At 46.2% G+C, this 15,222-nt stretch overlaps 1 protein-coding gene across 2 annotated transcripts in view; it reads left to right on the forward strand.

Annotated features, from left to right (window-relative positions):
• Positions 1-15,222, forward strand: part of LOC119172117 (monocarboxylate transporter 12) — a 77,510-nt gene that overhangs the window by 48,446 nt on the left and 13,842 nt on the right. The window contains exon 1 of one of the 2 annotated variants that reach the window (XM_075892960.1): positions 14,769-14,913. The exons of the other annotated variant lie outside the window; for it this stretch is intronic. The gene's annotated coding sequence lies outside the window, so the exon portion shown is untranslated. Of the gene's footprint in view, positions 1-14,768; positions 14,914-15,222 lie in introns of those variants that run through there. 2 annotated transcript variants of the gene reach the window in all.

The raw sequence follows: 15,222 nt of genomic DNA on the forward strand, positions 1-15,222 counted from the left end.
CATTCTATCCGCTCTGCCACAGGCAATTTCGCCGTTGAATGATCTTCCTGATGCGATAGTTTCAGTGACTAACAACAAGGTGTTCCGAGAGCAACTAAACTCTCACTACACCTAGCATCACTTCATAGCCATTTATATAGATGTGCATTTGTTTGACAGTTTCTTTGTCATCAATGTCTTAGTTATCAGTGCCGTTAAGTTGTATTCACTCTGTATAGTTCAAGTGTATACGTTCACATTGTTCTTTCTTTTGTCTGTTTTCTTGTATATGCCACTCATATATGCTCTAAGAGCCTGTAAGGTATGGTAAATAAATAAATAAATAAATAAATAAATAAATAAATAAATAAATAAATAAATAAATAAATAAATAAATAAATAAATAAATAAATAAATAAATAAATAAATAAATAAATAAATAAATGCACCACTAGTTCGCATGCTTTTCCTGTGTCCTTTCTTCAAAGGTGGGAGAGAGGAAAAATGAAGGAAGGTAAGCTAGTCAGACGTTCGGTTCAGTTCCTGTAGTAGCCGGGGAACAAAACGCCAGATGCCACACGTTCTGTGCATGGCGAGCTGTTTATTCCGGTAACCAGCATCTTCTTTGGCAATACATACATACAACTTGCGGTGCTTCAGCAGTATACTTTTACCACGATTTTTTTCTTTTGTTAAACACATCTCTTCTGCATTAACTTCTTTTATATACATATCGTTCAGGCGGTCGCCAAATCTTTGTACTTTTGCGTGGCAGAGGTTTGGGAGGGTCTTCAGTCGCAACAGAATTCAGGTTTTGACTTTGATTCGTGGGCATCGGGTTGGAGGGGGGATGGGGAGGGTGGAAGAGTTGACTATTTTTTCAGGGGCCACCTGATCAGATTGCAGTAGAGCTGTGCCAGTAATGCGCAATGTTTTGGCTAGAGTAAGAGGAGTATACTTGTATTAACGATATCATCAGCATGCATGAATCCCCCTGGGTTTTGCATTTCAACTGTGTAAGTGCCACGCTGACACGGCGAGCAATTTTTCCTTTTAAACAGTACGTGTCACCTAGTCGCATTCCTCTCACCCGTACCTATTCTCCTACACCATGTTCCCCCTAATTATTTCGATATCCATCGTCTTGATATCTAAATGGAGCAGGCTCTAACCGCTTGGCTAATTCAGGGTGCAAAATGCTGAGACGTGTGCGCGGTGACCAAGGCACGAAGCTCAGTGCTGGAGTTTTACCCGTCGTAGAGCGTGGCGTGTTGCGTTATGTGAACAGGAACTTGTCCAGCCGGTGTTAAATGGTCCGGGCATGCCCCGAGAGCTACTTGTCTCGCCGTTGAAGCACAAGGTTCTTCTTTACCGCCTAAACAATCCTCTCTGCTGCCCCATTCGAAGCCATGGATACGGAGGTGTCTTGATGTGTTGGACAGCATTGGGTCTGAGGGGCCCCGCCGCGGTGGTCTAGTGGCTAAGGTACTCGGCTGCTGACCCACAGCTCGCGGGGTCGAATCCCGGCTGCGGCGGCTGCATTTCCGATGGAGGCGGAAATGTTGTAGGTCCGTGTGCTCAGATTTGGGTGCACGTTAAAGAACCCCAGGTGGTCGAAATTTCCGCAGCCCTCCACTACGGCGTCTCTCATAATCATATGGTGGTTTTGGGACGTTAAACCCCACATATGTATCTATCTATTCATTGGGTCTGAGGGTGTCTGCAAATTTGTCAGACACAGATTGAGAACCATGATCTGTCACAATCTGTTCGCGAAGCCCGAACGTTGCAGATATGGCACAGAGCTTTTCTGCAGTCTTCGACGCGGTGGTCGCATTCATGGGTATAACTTACACCCAATTAGAATGACCATAGAAAAGAACCAAGAACCACTCTTGTTTGTAGTATGCAATGTCGAGCTGCACCCGTTGCCTTCGTCTGGCGGGCCACACTCCGTGACATGAGTGGTATGGCTGGCGCAGCGTTTTGGTGCAGTTGGCAAGTTGAACAGCGTCAACCTGTTCGTTCGATCAGTTGATTCAGCTTCGGCTACCACACGTGACTTCTTGCTAGCGTTTTCATGCTAATGGTACCAGGGTGCCATTCGCGAAAAAGCTGTAGCGCTTCCGGTTGGTAAGACTCGAAAATAACTATCCGAGTGCCCCAGGTTATGCAACCCGAGTCTAGAGATTGCTCGTTTCACCGTACAAAGTGGGGTGCAATGTCAACATCCGATGGTCTTTCAAACCGGCCATTCAAAATGAAAAGTTTCATTTAAAAAAATCGTGTCGTGTTTCTCAGTTTCCGCTTGGATCTTGCTTGCGTGAAGCGGTACAGATTTAAGTTTAAAAAAAAGGACAGAGCGTGGTCACTCTTGTCTGCTTCGTTCGGAAGCGGCAATCATGATAGCGCGTCAGCGTTACTCACTTGCGCACCCTCTCTATAAATCCACTTGCACTGATAAGCCGCCAATAACAACTTCCAATGTCGCATGCACGCGGCGGCCATTCTTGGAATCGGTTTTGCCTGGCCGGACCGGCCAGCTAGCGGAAGATGATATAAATTTGTCGTGAACTCACGCCCAGTAATATTTTTATGAAAGCGCTTTACATCAACCACCACAACTAACGCTTTCTTCTCGATATGTGCATAGACTTTTTTCTCGATATGTGCATAGACCTTCTCAGCGCTGCTTGGTGTGCGCGATGCGTACGCCATCGGCTTCTCTTGGCCGCAAACAACTTAAAAAAAATGACTGCAGTTTCCCGAGTGGGAACACTGGTTAGCATGCGGAGCATATATATGTTGAACTGCGATAAATGTAATTTGTAATTTGCGACATGTGTGTGTGTTATGAGTGAACACGAGTGAACACGCACGCACGTATGCTGCGAAAGACGATGTTTATTGATGAGACGCTTTGGGTATTTTGAGCAAGATGGCTTTATGGCCCGTAAAGTGAAAGGTCAGTGGGTCTGGTTGCAGCGTTCGAAGGTCGAAATTTGCAAAGACGTGGTCGATGCACGTCCCGCGAACTGTCGTTGGATGATGTTTGCCGTCGTGTGTTGCTCGTTTCAGCGAGTGCCGCGACTCCATGTAGTCTACCACCCAATCGTCCTTGATGACGTCGACGTTGAAGTCGCCAACTATCACGAAGGCTCGTCGTTGCGGCCGTTGTTTCATGTATTCTTCCACGGTTTCATCGACGTACTTCTCCTCGGTGGTACGCGATAGGTTGGGCGCAAGGTACATCGTCATGACGTCGACTCCACAGACGCTAGCGACGCAGTGCTCGCCGTTGGCGCGTTGTTGAGCGCCGGGCCAGCATACCGCTTGTGCACGTAAAACTAAAGGTCGCCCAGCGCGCGGAGGGGAGAAGCGAGCGCAGCGCGCGCTGTGTTGAGAGAAGGAAAAGATGCACAGATGGCTGGCGGAGTAAAAGGGGAGGCTGCGGACGGCGACGGCGCATGACTAGCCCCTAGTATAACATGCCCCGCATGTAATAAAACTGCTCTGACCCCATAAGGGGATGCATTGCAAACGAGACCTATAGTGGTTTCTTAGGGTCGAAGCCGGTATCATTAAATCCTAAATGTGCTTTTCTGAAGGTATTTTCAGTTTCCGCAGACCACGCCCGAAGTTCCTCTTTTTTAATCAGTTGGTATAGCAATCTTAGACCAGATTACATGTTCAGCATCAACTGTGAATAAAATGTCAACATTCCAAGATAGGCCTCTAGCTCCATGCAATTTTTGGTGTCCGAGCCTTTCTAATTGCTCGCACTTTTGCAAGGCAAGGGTGCACGCCTGTCTCGCCAATTACGTGGTTCAGGTATCTTATGAACTTTACAAAACATTTGCACCTTTTGCGTCTTAGTTTGACGCCGTGCTTCTCGAAGCGTTGCAGGACTGCTTCTACATTTGCCCGGCATTCATAGTCGGCACATCGGATGAGCACAACGCCAAAGTAACAGACTACTCTACTTAGTTCCTTCAGCAACTCGATCGCCATTACTTGGGTTACTTCCGGTGCCCTCTACATGCCGTAGGAAATTGTAACAAATCGAAACAAGTGTATATGAGAATTTATAGTTAGAAAAAGCAGCGAGCCAAAGTGGAGCTCAATTAACCGGTAAGCTGACAAGTACAAAAAGGTAGACACTTTGCCTGCTGCTAGGACAGAGAACACGTCTTCAAACGCGCGAATTTACTGCCACTTCCTCCATAAGAGGCACTTTGTTCTCAGGTTTTTCAACTACCACCAATGGCGTGGCCCCAGTCACATTGAGTTACACTAACCAGTATCCCATCAGCTTGTAAGCTATCTAGCTCTTTTTTAACTCGCTCCTTCATGGCACTGGACGTGCCTGGAAGAACACTGGCAAGCTGCCTTCTTTTAAGGAAAGTTTCGCTTGAAAGCCCTTTTATCAGGGGATAAAAACACTGACATACCTTTTTGCAAGGTTTTCCACCATGAGCTCCACATGCACCGTGTGAATGCTGTTCAAGTCGTCGTCTATAGGTTCTCAATTCAATCACGTCCAAGTAGCACTTGCTTGTCTCCTGGCAGCATAACTACTGGCAGAGCCTTGCGCTGTCCGTTGCATTCGACCGTGCACGATCTCGGCTTGCCCATTTACTTCCAATGGTGCTCCTGCGTAAGTCTCCAGCTTAACCGTAGCTGGTGCGAGTGGTGGTGAATTCAGCTGCTTCTGTAGGTCTTCAGACACCAGAGAAACAGGTGCTCGTGTGTCTTCTTTCACTTGAACCCGCTTCCTTCCGAGCATAACTTCTGCCTGAAACGAGGGCTTTGCAAGGCCGGCGTGCACGCCGTACATTTTATTATCGTTTTGCAGCTTGGCAACGGCGTGAACTTTCTCGCAACCGGTGACCGTTGTTCGCATACTCGGACCAAGTTACCGATTTGTTTGCATCTGTGGCACCTTGCCTACCGATAACGACAAGAAATGGCGTCGTGATTTTTTTCCGCATCGGTGACACTTTGTATTGGTTGTATTTTCTTGCTTACCTTGCTTGAACGCAATCATCGGTTTTATGTCTTCCTTACCGCATCGACGCCGGCTTCCGTTGCACTGCCACGTCTAAACTCTCTCGACTTTCGCTCCGCCATTTCAACGCTTCTGGCAATGCCGTAAGCAGATTCAAACGGCAGCTCCTTCTTTTTTATTAGACACGGTTGAATGGCAGGGTTTGGCAGTCCAGCAACGAAGTGTTCGCGTAGTGCGTTCGGACCAACTGCAAGCGTCGCTACAGTCATGCCTTCAGTTTGGTACGGCCTGTTGAGTCTGAAGCTCTCTGCGATGATCCGACTTGCATGCTCGCAATGGTCACTGAATACTTTGACCAGATTTTAGAAACTCTTCTCCGCAGGGGTCACCAGTAGAAGCAAATCCCTCGGTGTCTCGCATGCATTATGGCGAATGGCCATTATGAAGGTCGACTTCTTAAGTTTCTCGCATACGTTGGCTACTTCGCAGTAGTGCTCCGATCTTTCTTCGTACGAAGCAAAGTCTTCATCACTGTCCTCCAGGAAGACATCGCATTTCCTCGTCTTGCCCGTGCTGTGCTCTGACCTGTCCCCGTCCTTCGCGGGATTCGACCATTACCGTTGCAGATTTGTTTTAGCACCGTCGCCACCATTTGTTGTAGCCGTGGAGCAAAAAAGCAGCTGCGACACTTTTCGTGGCGAGCAGTTTAATATGAGAACCCAGCATCTTGCTTGGCAATATATACGTACAATTTTTGGTGCGTCAGCAGTGCCGTCATCATGCTTTTTCCTTTCGTTAGCTGCGAACCTATCTAATATGCGGTTAGGAAAAGCCCAGGGATGAAAAAAATACAACACACATTGGAAAGTTAATATTGAATTGCTGTTTCATGCATACGGGTATGCCCACCGAAATTGTAGCCGTTGACTAAGGTCTGTCGATCTCAGAAACTACAGCAACACAGTTGTCACTTTATGATCTTTCAATGAATGCTGCCGCTGGACCAGGGCGTTATATCGCCGATAAGATACCAGGTATCAGCAAAGCTGCGTTTATAAATTGGTGTCTCGCGTAGAACATACCATCACTTCTAGCTCGGCTCATCGTCGTGACGTAATTCCCACGAATGCAATAACCGGCAATCTTTCGCATCCAACTGCGGCTTATACGCCGACAGTACCCCTTCATGGGCAAATTATACTTACCAGTGTCTGTGAACGTACCACGTGCATTTCCAGGCAGCTTTCTGTCTTATCACTGCCTGTATAGATAACAAATAAAGTACCTTTTATTTTGTTTGTCCCCTTTGAAGATTATCGGAGCGATGGACAGAACTAAGGCGCTTTACGAGAACAGTCCTGCTCCGACCAGCACGTGCTGCTATATATAGAGCAGCCTTTCTAGATACCACGGGGCACTTCGAGAAGCTAGAGTCCGCAAGCGGTGTGTCAACACACGCTGGCGGTAGCAAACGCGTTCGAGAAGCTATTCTCCGAACCCATCAGCCGACGTAATAAACAGGAGCGTCCCCGATTCTCGGTGCCCGGGTAGAGATACGCCGACTTAACAAGGCCCGGGCGAGAGTACTATCAAGACTCGTAGACAGATGTCGCCTGCACGCCACCTTCTTCAAAGCTTACAATGACCAGGCTCTGTCAAACGACCATTTATCGAGCTCAGGTCGCTAACGGACTCTTTATTATCAACAAAACAGCCAATGTTTGTTCCTCTACGAATGTGTCAGTTGCATAATAGGCTTCGGAAATATCTCTTAATAGTAATAAAGGTCGAGCTGTGGCTGCATCTTTGAAAGCACATACTTTTGACGACTCGTATCTATAGTCGTAATTGCGATTAAAAACACCTACACTACAGTATTCATGACGACTACATTGACTGTCAAAACATAGAAAAAATACTTCAGCGCATTCTTCAAAATTATAAAATTAGAACTACGAACACATCAAATAAGAACATAAGGCATACTTAAACCATTCCAGATGAGATAGAACAGTTCACCATCTGAAGTTCAACCAACCCCGATTGGTTGCGATTCTTAGCAGGCACCGTGTGTGTTGAGATATACTGTGGCAGTGTGTGGGCGTGAAGAAGAAGGAGGCCAGAATAAACCAGACGCACGTGATTAAATGTCTGCTTCCGAGTTCCGGGCCACTTCTACGAAGCAGAGGAAATGTGTCTGATCCAAATATAGATATCGCAGAAATATTTGTAGCACTATGAGCATTATAGTAGGAGAACTGGGTGACGGATGAATTCGAGTACTATAATAGGTAAGGGAGGGGGCGGGGAGCTTTATGCACTATCTGCCGTGCAATACATAGAGACAATAGAAGGCTTTCGAATAAGAGCCCAATTGTTTGGGGCCCCAAAGAAATAGCGTCGAGGCCACTGCGCATGCGCAAGACCGACACAGCGTTTGGGTTTTGCTTTGGGGCCGCCTTTTCTTGAACTTTGTGGGAGCACCAAAGCGTGCGACAAAAGCTTCGCGTCAAACAAACATAATGGCACCCACTCGGCCAACACTAGAGTCACCCAGAATAGGGGGAGTGTCCAAAGCGCTGCAGGTCCTGTTTAAAAACTCTTAACTCCTGCTTGACCCAAAGCGAGCACACGCAAATGGCTTTGGGGCCCTTAACTTTTGAGACCCCAATAGAAAAACTTCCTAGTTACGGAATTACTAGAAGCCCTTAAAGCCTCACTGATTACGAGTAACACCTAGAGTGGTATTTGGAATTTGGTGCTGCGATGCAAGCGAATGAAGCATTGCTGAGTTGCGGCAGTGCTTCATTCACGTCACCCTGGCACAACACCCTGGCAGCTGCGGCACGCCTTGCAACGCTGGTTGTATACGAAAAGGCATCACCCCGGGTGGCACTGCAGTCATCACTCCTCAATGTTGCACAACATGAGACCAAAGAAAAACGGTTTGAGTTAGCAGCTGGTCAGGTCTAGCGGCATCACTGTGCGCACCAAGGCGTAGTATGCACAAAGGTGCTCGGCAGGAACGTTTACATTTGCGTGCACAACACTCGTCGGAAGCTTGTAATGCACGGTCACACCACGTGACTTGTTAAATATAGTAATATCTAGGGTGTAAAGTCCGAAAACCACGATATGATTACGAGGATCGCCATAGTGGAATGCTCCGGAAATTCCGATCATCTGGTATCACATAACGTGCACTGACATCAAACAGTACACGTGCCTCTACGGTCAGGATCGAACTAGCGACCTTGGGGCCGACCACCGCAACCGCTACACCGCCGCTACACCAAGACTTAAGGCGAAGACGTTACGTCGCTTGTCTGTCGAGAATTGTGGCGGCTGGTGGCGGGAACAGGAATTGTAACAAAAATAAGATAGGTTGATCTAGGGAAGCTTTGCAACAACGGGTGAGCTCAAGAACCTCCTTGAGTAACGTGCACAAAGCTTGAAGTTGGGCGGTGAAGTTGGGTGGGAAAGGCTTACTGTGGTAATTGTTTACGAAGCGATAATTGGTGTAATATGTGAATCAAAGGTGAAGTTTGGTAATAAAGAGGGAATAAAATGTGAATCACATCGGCATGAGAGCTAGTTCAATATCAACTAAATGTGAATAAAATCAAATCAAAGTAGTGAGGTGATGCAAGGGAGAGCCAGTGAGGTGTTGGAAAGTGAGTCAAGTGCATAAATAATGAATTAACACCTCGGCGACCGAGTCTGCACATAGAACCAGAGTATAGGCGACAGAGAGGTTACTTGTAACAGAAGGTAGCGATGTATTCCACTGATAAGGTAGAAAGAAGAACTCGCAGGTTCCCTTATGCATTTGCATAAGACGACTAGAAGGCGAAAACCATTTTCTTTTTTTCTCAGTTGGTTCATTTATCCTGTCACCCGCCCCCTCCCTTTACTTCCCACTGTGACATAGTTCGCCTAACGTCGTTTCCCACCGGCTTCTCGATCGGAGGGATTAAAAGCTATCTGCAGCTATCTGTCACGAACAGACCTCTGAGCAAGCGATTAAGTCATGTGATGACGTCATCAGGTAGCGTTATGTCATGTAAATTCATAGTGTTCATGATGGTGTCATAATGGGGTCTCAAAATTTGGCAATTTGTGACGTCGTGATGGTGTCACTCAGTGAAATGGTTACGTGATGACTATTTTTCACATTACTCGTGTGGACGCTGATGTTGCGAGACACGGACGATATATTTTCCCGTTTGATGAGGCATTTAAGGCCTTAAAATAATCAATATTATTGATTTATGGAGTTTTACGTTCCAAAAACCGCGATATGGTTATGTTAGTTGCCGTAGGGGATGACTGCGAAAATTCAGACCACCTGGAGCTTTTTAACGTGCACCCACATCTGAACAAGCAGGCGTGAAGCATTTTCGCATTCACCGAAAATGCAGTCGCCGCGCCCGCTTAAAACAACTTTAACAAGTGTTTGGTGCGAGCTTGTGCTTTCGCTTACTTGATCTCGTTTTAGCTTTGCTTAAAAGAACTTTATTTTCTTTTTAGCAAGGAACTTCTTTGGTTTAACTTCAACCGAATACAAGACGCCTGTCTCACATGATTGAAAGCAACCTAAATTCCACGCAAGATCTACGCGTGCGCTCTCAATAACGCTACGGCACGACGGCAGCGGAGAACACGGTGCGAACGCACTTCAAGTCCCCGCGCAATTGCTATCGCAACTACTGACACGTGCGAGCGCGCATATAGATTTTGAGCTCGCTAAAGCTGGCTTCTCCGGTCTAACACGAGCTAAGAGGAAAAGCCCAATTTAGTGGCGCAGAGTTTCACAGCAAATTTCTCGTGGCGTGGGCAGCGTTACCCTTCAAGGCTTTGGCTTTGTGCCACCCCCACCCCCCAATCCCTCTTCGATTACTAAAGGGCGCCCTCCTCTCCTGCACACGCCTATAGAAGTTGTATATGGCTAAGCGAAACCAAAATTCGTCCGTGCGGTGAGCGCGAAAACTCCCAGCGTAAATGCGCCACACGAATCGAGTAAGCTCACGACTCGTAAACTAAATATGAAAAAGGTAACGCACGGGCCAAACATTCATTAAGATTTGAGGACAGACATAAACAATAATCTAAAAGGTTTTACTGAGCCAAGGGGATCAACCCAGTGACGAACAGTGTTAACACACGTTTCGGCTTCACTCTTCAACTCTCTGTACGACGTGCTTAAGTGGTGATTTCTTGGTGAGCTGGTTTGATTAAAGAGTTGAGAGTATCTCGGACAGAGAAACACAAGTAACAACCACCCCCGTCCTTGTTGCATCCGCTCTGCTCAAACGCTAATGGTTCAATGTCTGATTTCGCAATAGTTTTTAGTTTCATAAAACACAGACTACAGTTTAAAATATTTTTAAACATTGTCCAAAGAAGACAAAATAACGGTGACGATGTCATTCAAGGATATGGTTCACAAACGTGTTAAAGCGCTCAGCAGTGTTTTTGCGCTGTTGGCAGACGCTCAACGAGAATAATGACATCTGGTAAAAGCGATGCGTCACGCAGCAGCAGTTTCACTAGACGAGCTGATCAAGACTTATACGGCGATCAGTATTAAGTATAGCACGGGCAGCGAGCACCTGCGAAATAGGTGTACCGCAAATACATCTATAAGGCTAGTGGTTCTGTTATAATGTATTTAACAAATTATACATTCAAGTGTGTGTGTGTGTGTGTGTGTGCGTGTGCGTGTGTGCGTGCGCGCGCGTGTGTGTGTGTGTGTGTGTGTGTGTGTGTGTGTGTGTGTGTGCGTGTGCGTGTGTTTACGTGCGAGCACATTTGTGAAGCTTTCAAATGGGAATCACTTTAACGCGACAGCGTTAAATTGCTCGTTTCGCAGATATTACGGCGCCGTTGGTTGTGAGCGAAAAATTATCCGTGACCGAAAAATGAAGAAATATGCAAATGTAATAAATAATAAAAACTTCTGGGTCTGAGTGAGGATCGAACGCTGCCCGTTTGCCTGGCAAGGAGTACCACTTAGCCACGCTTGTGCTCGGAAACGCAGCGAAAGTGATTTACTCTGCTCGGAAATGCAGTGAAAATAAACTTCATGCGTTACAAACACGCCCGTTCTATAGACTTTTGACAGTACAACATGTAATATCGGAGTAATATAGCGTGGCGCACGCGTGCATTGCCATATCGGGCGTCAGAACATCATCACAACGACTTCATGGTTTAAAGCTGGCCGCGTATTACAAAAGGCACACACGTTACTTCGTGTGTTTTCTCAAGACCACGCAGTGGGTGCATAGCAAGTTCTAAAAGCACTGCACACGCATAAGTAATCGTGGTTCCAAGCATGCTACCCAGTGCACAGAATACAGCCATATGGGAGAGTTTTACTGACACAAGCCACATTGAACTCTATCAGTTACAATGTAGTAATAAACATTTACCCTTCTCGAGTACCCTCATACAATGAAAAAAAAGTATGCACTAAATTGTTGAAGTACGCACTATAGAGACAGGGTATCTCTATCGCGGTCAACTCTTACAGGCGAAGCTTACGAATCCTCCAATTATCTAGTGACACAAAGGCGATGTGAGTGTTTTTGTCTATCAAGTTCATCACGTGGGGGCGCTCTCGAGGGCACCTCTTCCACCAGATGTATACCAAGATTGGCATACGATGACAGGAGTGCACAACGAACATGATACACTGATTATGACATGGATAACGTGACGTACCCGCCGCGTACGGCATGAAGTTTTTCTCATAGTCATGAGTGACATAGCAGCATACCACACGGCCCCTGACGTACAGCAGGTATGCGCCACAGGTAATTCAAAGGTTATATCGACCGAGCAAAAGCAAAGGTCGGCGCTATAAACGTTATGGGAAGCCCTGCTTCTGGTTATATAAAACACTCGTCATGGTGGCTAAGGTACTTGGCTGCTGACCCGAAGGTCACAGGATCGAATCCCGGCGTCGGCGGCTGTGTTTTCGATGGAGGCGAAAATGCTGTAGGCCCGTGTGCTCAGATTTGGCTGCACGCTAGAGAACCACCCCTGGTGGTCGAAATTTCCGGTGCCCTCCACTACGCCGTTTGTCAAAATCATTAGGTTGTTTTGGGACGTTAAACTCCAACATTATATATGGTTATATAAAAAGAAAAGATAAAATTTTTTATTGATGGCGATTTTGTTTTAGCAAGGGAACTCTCGGAAGCCAGCTGCGACGACCCTTATAGATATAAACCGAGCGGTACAGATCCTGAATAAATGTATTCAGATGCCTAAATCAGTTTTTGTGGTTACGCTAGTTTGACGTTAAGCGTGTTTGTGGTGCTGCCAATCCGCTTTCAATAATGTAATAAACATTATGTATGTGCTCCTATGACTCAACAAGATAGTCATGGCCTAGCGTTGCTCATCCCCGGAGCAATATAGCAGTGCATTTAACGCGCCTGATAAACCCACAGTACGCGCATGGGTACTCATATTACAGAAACATGATGGTTCACATCCTAAGAATTGGCTCCAAGACAAGAAGTGAGCCATCAGCAGCTGACTGCTTCACATGTAATCAATTTCCCCAATAAGGTTGATTTGCCCGAGTTTTCTTCATTTCATGTCACCAAAACTTCAGCGCTGATGTCAACGAAAATTCTGGCAATATGAAGTAACAAGCACATGAACATCCCGTTTCCGTTCTTATCGCCAAAGTACAATGACGTTCCCAACCACCTTCTTTGAAAGATACCTTCAGGCAGGCCAGAGCTTGATGCAGCTGGAAGCGCTTTTCACGAGTGCCTCTCTTGGCCTGCCTATAAGAGTTCAGCGCATTTATATCAGCTACTGACCGATCGTAACCCGCAAGAGTACTGATAGCCCGAGCTCCTGTACGAAACATCAGCGCTTTCGTAAACGCTAGGAAATCGCCACCTCTGCCTCGTCGCCTTCAAGTCAGAAACAGACGCTTGTTTTGGAATAACATACACGAGAATGATGCAGTGGTTCGAAGATACTAAGAGAATAAAATCGCTAACACGACATAAATCAGAAAGGGCATAACACGAGTGCTTTTCCTTGTTACTGTCGTGTTAGCGCTTCTAATCTTTAAGTACGAACAAACGCCAAATAGCTCATTTCGCTGTTTTGCTTCAAGTGATTTGAAGATATCAACAAACATGACAAAGATTACTGGAGCTTTGTGTTTATCACTTCTCTGGGAACGTACAGCATCGGCGTGTACTTTGCAGAACTTATACAGTTCGTAGCAGTTTTGCTCTTCATTCAGAAAAATTACAAATACTTCATAAATGCCACCTCCATATTACCGCAAATTATGGGATACAACTGTTTAAGAAAGATTTGTGTTAAAGTAAAAGAGCTTTACGCAAGACAAAATCTTTGTTTTTTTATTTATTTATTGGCAGTACCTTACAGAGCCCTCGAGGGGCATTGTGTAAGGGGGGCGGTACAGATAATATGTTAGCAAAATATATATACATAATATCTACACATCCAGAGGCAAATAATAATATAATAGAAAATGCAGTTCAACTTATGAACATGTAAGCAAAATCTATACTAGAAAAGTGAGTTACAGTATGTGAAGGTGAAATACAAAAAACTATTATGACAGTAACTACAATCTAGCAATAGTGCAAAAACATCGGCAACAGTCCTATAAGCACTGATGGTTACGAAGATGCGATAGAGCAGTTTTTCGTGCATAAGTATTTTTTAAGAGTATGATAGAACTTTATGTGGTCTTGTTCTGACGCAAGATCATCTGGCAAATCATTACACAAACGAATAGCTCGTGGAAGAGCCGACTGGTTGAAAGCGTTAGTATTGCCGTACATGCGTGATAAGCTAAAGGTGTTATGTAGTCTGCTCGAAGTTCTACATAGTTCAGTTGACTGAATGTTTACCATTGCCTCGCCAGCCACATGAGAGAGCAGGGACGCAGAGCATGGAGCATGTACCGATCACTTGGGACTAAAGGTTGCCCCAGCCAGGGGTAAAGGCAGAATCTTTTTCGAGGGAGGGGGGGAGTGGCACCTTTTTTATTTGGAGAGGCATATGGTCATTTCCAGCAACGTATATGTCATGGTGTTGTAAAATATTTCGAAGAGTGGGTGCACGGGTCTAGTATGCTCCCCTCCCCCTGGCTACGCCACTGGCTGTAGTCCAGCTCACCGGATTCCGTGCGATACGGTTGGCTGAGAAAAAATCGTGCCGAAGAAGCCAAGAGTTTGAGTTTCTGCTGCGCAAATCATTGCCTGATAATGGACTGGACGTACACTGACCAAAGTAGACATTCCATAATTGTCGATATATAAACGTACTGATGCAGTGTATGTAAACATCCCGTCCGTCTGATAAGGCACATTCACCTCATTGCGAAAAAGCATAAAACGGGACGAATAATCAAAGATGAAAACAAGTCACAAACGCTTGTTTGTGACTTGCTTCTAATCTTCGCTGTTTCATACTATTTTCCGCTGTTTCTGAATGAACCATTAACGATCGGTCCAGCTTGCAGTGCTTTAACATTTCCAACTCGCCAAAGAGGGTTCGAGTTTCTGCGTTGGCAAGGTCGGCTGCCAGTGTCCGGGTGCACTTCACGAATGCAGTGTTGTGCATTGCATGGAAGCATGTGGACGGCAGTGCATGTATCGATCACATGGGCCGCAAGTATTGGAAGGGAAGACCTAGGGAAGTGTCTTCTCACAAGCAGGCTCTCTTGCGGTGGTCGTCGAGAGATCGGTTGGCCTCGTATGCGCGCGCGCCATATCTGCCACTCGGCGGCCGGCACCGATAAGCAGCCACACCGGCGGCGAAGATGTGTCCCGCCTCGAGTCCTTCTGGGTCTTTCGAGCCGCGGGCTTCGCGTCATTTGGAAGGCACCTTATCGGCCGCCGCGGCCAGGAAACCCGGTGAGCGAATCCTTTGCCTGGTCGGCGATGTGTTTTCTGCCGTATGTACGTACGTGAGCTCGAAACCCTTTACTGTTTCCCTCAGATTTGGAGGTGCTGTTGTCATTGGAAATGGATTGTGGTAAATACAGCTCAGACTAGTGTTTTACTGTCAGCGTCGCTAGATGAAGTGCTCGCTGCGCCACGGGAACTTTGTCGGATCGCGATAGTTGTGGATCCAGCTTTCATCTCACTTTTGTGTCACGCTTAAGTTTTGAATGCGTACGCTGTCTTCGCTTGACTGGGATACCAGTACCACAAAAAAAATAT

Source organism: Rhipicephalus microplus, chromosome 4 (genome assembly GCF_043290135.1).
Source record: "Rhipicephalus microplus isolate Deutch F79 chromosome 4, USDA_Rmic, whole genome shotgun sequence".
NCBI lineage: Eukaryota > Metazoa > Arthropoda > Arachnida > Ixodida > Ixodidae > Rhipicephalus > Rhipicephalus microplus.